Source organism: Lepidochelys olivacea, assembly GCF_965140295.1.
Source record: "Lepidochelys olivacea isolate rLepOli2 genome assembly, chromosome: 21".
Taxonomy (NCBI): Eukaryota; Metazoa; Chordata; order Testudines; family Cheloniidae; genus Lepidochelys; species Lepidochelys olivacea.
The window spans coordinates 6345504-6351765 of NC_140431.1; positions in this window are offsets into that span (position 1 = coordinate 6345504).

Here is a 6262-nt window from a genome sequence, read left to right on the forward strand (position 1 = left end):
ATTCTAACATGAATGCATAATTGCTGGGAAGACGTTCATCTCTTCCCTGCCATCAGTCATTTCCACACCTGGGTCTTCACTAGAGCTAGTCAAAAAATTTCCATCAAAACAAATTTTTGCCAAAACAGGAAAAAAACCCCACATTTTTCCAACCAGCCCTCATCTCCCCTCCCTGGTGCCCTTCTTTCTGTACAAAGCCTGTGTCAATTAACTTTGTCTATTTCCTTCCATAAACTGTTTAGGGGTCTGCTTAAATATCCAGCCGGATTTGCTACTTCAGTGACAGGAGGTTCCCCTTGAACCTGACACTCTCCAGCCCCACTGAGCTAGGTAGCAAGAAGCCTTTAATCAAGTGTATCTCTCCTCTGTGCTACCAGGTGGGTGGCTTTGAAAAGAAACCTGTCATGCTTGGAGTGCCAGCTCTCAAGGAGGGAGACTACCACCCCAAAGTCAACTTCCACAAGCTACCTGTGTGGCTTTAGAAAGCTGCAATGACATAGCTTTTTCCCTGAAACCCCCTTGTCCTTTGAAATATCAGGCTGAACCTAAAATTGAGACTTGAACCATTAGTAATTGAACCAGCCAGGAGCCCTCAGCAGTAGAAGTGTTGTATCTGTTACATCAGTGATTCCCATCCACACACACCCTTCAGCAGTAGAGACTGGCGCATTGAAGACCCACATGCACGTCTAATCCAAATGGTGATCTTATAGTTTAGGTGCTGTTGGGAGTACCTTTTTGTGGGGGAACCTAGTGGTTAACACACTAAATTCTGGGCAAAGCTGCCATTTGCACTGGTTCAGGTTGATGTGGTTTCAAGCAGAGGGTGAGCTGCACCAATGCACTGTGGCTTATTGCAGTTTTGCTTATTTACACTAGGGGTTTGCACCAATGCAGTTGCAAAAATGTCTGCAATCGCATGTAGGCAAGGCCTCAGAGATGGAGGTGGACCACGTCACTTACGGATTCAGACATGCCAACTTGCACACCATTTAACTGTGCAGGAGCTGTCATGTTTCAAAGGGGAGGATTAAGATGTGTAGAAACCATAATCACCACTTTCACAGCATTCTGCCTTAAGCCAAAGGCAACAGGTGTCCCTGTAAGGGACCAGACCCAAAATGTCCCCATTGATTTGTTTAGAAAGGAATGGAGAAAATGTTGAGGTTTAATTAAGTCTTTAGCGGCAGGGGTAGCCTTTTGTTTCTCCCCTGCATGTGCTGCTTTCTGTGGACCCCTCACCGTTTCTGAAGTGGTAGAGTACCTTTAGCTCTCCCTAGGATTTGGCCCTGTTTGCAGGAGCCATGAAACAAAGTAAGACAATGATGTGCTATGTGGAATGTTAATCAGCTTAATGTAAATTAAAGAGCAGCTCCCAGCCAGACTTCTAAGAGTGCTTAATAGAGCATGTTTCATCTTTGTTTTGTTAGCACTAAATAGGCTACAATCCTGCAGTGAGCTGTGGGTGGGCAGACCTCAGCCTCTGGGCTTAGAACCATCGTGGGATCAGAGCCTTCATTAGTTTCTGCCAGTTCCTCTTCCCCGCTCCATCCTGATCTCCTGCCACCAGCACAAATCCAAATCATTCTCTGCAGCCTTGACAAATGCAGTCTTGTCCCGGTCATATCCCTTCAATAAATAGTAGTTAGTTTGCTCAATCCAATGTCTGGTGAAGTCAATGGAGAGATTTGCACTGACATCAATGGGCTTTAGATCAAGTCCTCTGATTCTCACAAACACCCATCTGCAGTGAGATAGGTGTCATCCCACTTGACAGGGAAACAGCAACGGAGAGATGTGCAGAGGCCTGCCTCAGATAACTCTTACCTTTAAGAATTAGGTGGGTTATGCATTGACAAAAAATCCTTCAAACTGATCTTGTATCTGGAGTGCAACTTGACAGGTCCTGCTCTACCCCTTGATCCTTCTGTCTCTCTTTAATGATGGTTTAGGAGCTGTGCAACCATGAGTTCAAACCTTGAGGGGGCCATTTAGGGATCTGGGGCAAAAAAAAAAATTGGGGATTGGTCCTGCTTTGAGCAGGTGGTTGGACTAGATGATCTCCTGAGGTCCCTTCCAACTCTGATATTCTATGATTAAATGTAGGCGTATAAGTACTAGAGTTTATAGATGATTCTTTAGGATATAAATATGAATATAATAAACAGTTATTGACGCTAAGGGCTTTACACATGTATACGGAGATAAGAATAATATATTGCCTGGCACGGGGGCCATCTTTCAGCTAAGTATCTCCGGATGAGTTACAAAGAGCTAGTTTAGTCTCATAACGCCCCTTTCAAAGTTAGGTAAGGGGAGTTATTTCCCAGGGTACAGATGGGACAATTTAGATACAGAGACTAAGACTCCCGTTCAGCAATGCACTTAGGCAGTGGACTAACCCTATCCCTGCTGATGCCAGTAGAATTTCTCCTGTACTTTGAGCAGGGACTCAAGTGCTTTGCAGGATCAGGGCCTAAATGACTCACCCAAGGTTCCATGGTGAAGTGAAAATAAAGCAGTCCCATGGTCTAACAATGTGAAAACACTAGCTCCAATTCCCCTTTCCTGCTAGCACACATCAGGAGTAAATGCCCTCTACTATAAGATGATACAATGAAGTAAAGCTGGCATAATGAGGTGTGTAGATTACTTTCAAGTATTTGTTGTGTTTAGTTACGTTCACTCATTTTTAAGTGCCCCAAATTACTTGTGTCTGTGGCATGACATACTGCAATATATAAGGTTGGGTAGGAACTCATTCAAGTCGTCTGTCCTCCATGTAACTCCTGTCCATATACTATAATGTCATTAATCCTGAACCCATTGTAACAACAAAATTAATACAAGTGTAGCACACCCCATTCCCTCCCTCTTGCCCCACCCCCAAAAGTGGGCCTCTGACAGGCCCTGGCAATGACCTCTGCTCTGAAAGTTCAGCCCCTTGCCTTGGCATGGCATAAACAAAGTGAGAGCTACAGGTTTGCATAACCCTAACTCAGATTACACTGTTGTACAAGCAAATACTATGGTCTGAAAAGAGGGGTTTGCCCCCTGTTGCCAGTAGAAATCTGAGCAAAAGGGCCCTGCTGGAAGCAAGCCAGGCAAAATGTCCTTTACATTTTGTAGTGTCTGGCTACCACACAAACCTCGCTTCCCTCTGCCTTGACGCAGCGTTATGTCTTTAAATGAGATTCAGTTAAGCACATTTCACTGTGAGAAGAAGTGAAGGGCAAATAGTACGGGCAGGCAGGGTTGGTTGTGGCAGGCGCTGGGTGAACGTCTGCCACACCGTTCTGCCAGTGCACCTCAGGTCTGAGCCTCATTTTGGCCCTGCTTCTCCAGCCCAGAGCCACAGCTGGGATTGTGCGGTGTCTGTCCTGGATAAAGGTTCAGAGACACAACTTGAAACCTCCACACTCAGGTGCTTTCAGTAGGCTTTAACCTGAGGTCTGTAGTTGTACAAGCCTGCAGTATTAACCCATTGCTCCAGCTGCCCCACTTCCTAACTGAGCTGCTTTTTATGGTGAGCGAGGGGTTTCCCCCATCAGTCAGGGCTCCCCTGCACCTATTCTCCTTTCCCCTAGTGCCACTGTTGGCTGTCATGTCTCGCTAACCTGTCTAGGTTTTTACAGGGTTACACATCACCCTGATAGCTATACATCTCTCCCTACGGAATCACTCCATCCCATCCCATACTTATCAATCACTCCATCCCAATCCCATACTTATCAATCACTCCGTCCCATACAGTCTTTCCCATAGGCTCGTTATGTCTCCTAAAATGCCTCCCATTTAAATGGTATTTAAGATCGAAGGTAATGCATAAACTGCCGTGTGAGGATGATGCATTGGCCTTCTTTGTAAAGATCAAATGTAGCCTGACATGGGTAAGTAATTTTTTTTATGACACGGAACGAAGTATAGAAACCTAGCCAGATCATATGGCTTCATTCTCTTACATGCTCCACTGAAGTACTATGTTCTGTTTCTGCAGAGCAACAGACTATCATCCAGTAGAGAAATGGGCCTAAGCCAGAACTCCTGATCCAAGTACACATGAACTTTGGGAAACTTCTGCTCTGGATCTGAACTTCGTAGCTTGGACTCAGTTTCACTACATCAAGAACTACTATGATCCTCTTATGTATGTGGAGAAGTTTTCCTCTCCCTATTGTATTCAGCTTTGCTCTGTCCTTCCTCCCTATCCCCCACCCCTGTGCATGAAGCTCACAATCCTCTGACAATAGTTACGAAAGTGAACATGAACATGCCTATGGTTGACTAACCCCACCAGCCATCAGGTAGGCAGCAGCCAAGCAGGGCCTGGATCATACCAGAGCATACAGGGCTGACTGCAGCACCGCAAAGGAAAGGCCAAATTCCACATCTGCATTTTCTAAAGAAAGCTCTGTTACCGGCTTCTGTTTAAAGGGGCCGGGTTTATTTTGAGCCCTCGATGATTGTTCATGACTGTCAAGCGTTGAGTGAGAGGAGCAGCAGGAACAGAGTATTTACAAAAGCATTTCCTCCAGCCATCTTGCATTCTTCGCTCCTCTTTTGCCTTCTCTTGCCTTTTCTTTTTTCTTTTAAGATTGTAGAGCTTGTGAAACCATTTTTTCATGCAGATAGTGTGGGAACTTCCCCTCTCAGCTTAGCCAAGGCCCCTCAATCCCAGCATGCAGCATCCCTGGCTATCTTAGAGCTGGGTTCGCCTCACAGCTCTGCCAGGTATCCTCAATTCTGACATGCAGCATCCCTGCCATTCTAGAGAAGGGTTCCACACACACAGCTCTGCTAGTGCCCTTCAGTTCTGGTCTTTGACACTCCTGTTCTAGAGCATGGGGCCTGTGGAAAAGTTGCCAGCCCAACGTGCCCCCTCCTGGATGGCTGTGGTGCTGCAGCAACTTTTGCCTCAGTTTCCCCAGCTGTCTTTTGGCCTACTCCAACTGTAGGAGAATCCTGGTCCTCTGGCCAGTCCACTTTGCAGAGTCCTGCCCCTTCCAGGGCCACAGCGTCATAGAAATATTTTCAGAGAACTATCCACTACTCCAAGATCTCTTTCTTGAGTGGTAACAGCTAACTTAGACCCCATCATTTTTTATGTATAGTTGGGATTATGTTTTCCAATGTGCATTACTTTGCATTTATCAACACTGAATTTCATCTGCCATTTTGTTGCCCAGTCACCCAGTTTGGTGAGATCCCTCTGTAGCTCTTTGCCATCAGAGTTGGATTTAACTACCTTGAATCATTTTGTACCAGCTGCAAACTTTGCCACCTCACAGTTTACCCCCTTTTCCTTTTCCTTATCATTTATCAGTATATTAAACAACACAGGTCCCAGTACAGATCTTTGGGGAACCCTGCTATTTACCTCTCTCCACTGTGAAAACTTAACATTTATTCCTACCCTTTTTTCCTAGCCAGCTATTGACCCACGTGAGGGCCTTCCCTCTGTGAAAGGGTTCACTCACCATAGGTGGCACCTCCTTGTCGTGCTCTGGGGATCAGCTTTCACCAGGTCTTCAGCCAGTTACTCAAGCTGTGACCCCTTTCTCTTTCTTCACGGCTTGGGGTGCTCCCTCTTCATGACTCAGCACTCCGGCCAGGTCAAAGATAGTCCTCCCCTTCTGGGGTGTAGTGAGGCAGAGTGACCTCCCTCCAAGCCTGAGCCAAGGGACCACTACACAGGGTAACATTATCTCTCCAGACCAGCTGTCCAGTTGGCGTCTCCGAATCAGCCCCCGTGCCGGAAGCAGAGGGGCGTGGTAGGAAGTATAAAGGGCTGGCCCTGCAGCTCACTTGGGCTGTTACCACAGGACGAGGCCCGTGTCTCCAGCCTGCTGCAGGGCTCCGGAGCTGACACTGTGCGGTGCAGGGCCTGGCCCCCAGAGACCACCGACCCGTGCGAGGAATTGCCCAGACTGCCGTCAGCCGCGTACGCTGAGACGACGGCGGACCCTGGGAATACAGAGCCCCACACCCAGACTGTGGTAGGAAGTAGCCCAGGGAAACCAGACTCTAGTCCGGTTTTGCTGCCAGAGCATGACACCGCGTATTCTGGTGGGATCCCTGCTGACCCAGTGGCAGAACCGTCTGCCAGAACCGTCTGCCACTGTCAGGGCTCTGGGCTGAGACCGGTGGAATCGGGGCGGCCTGGGTCCCCCTGTTGCCAACACCACCCCTGGGGTAGTGGCCTATTCACCCCTAGGCCAGAGGCCTGTGCTTTATTTGTGGCTTGCCCCAGCCGGGAGACTGT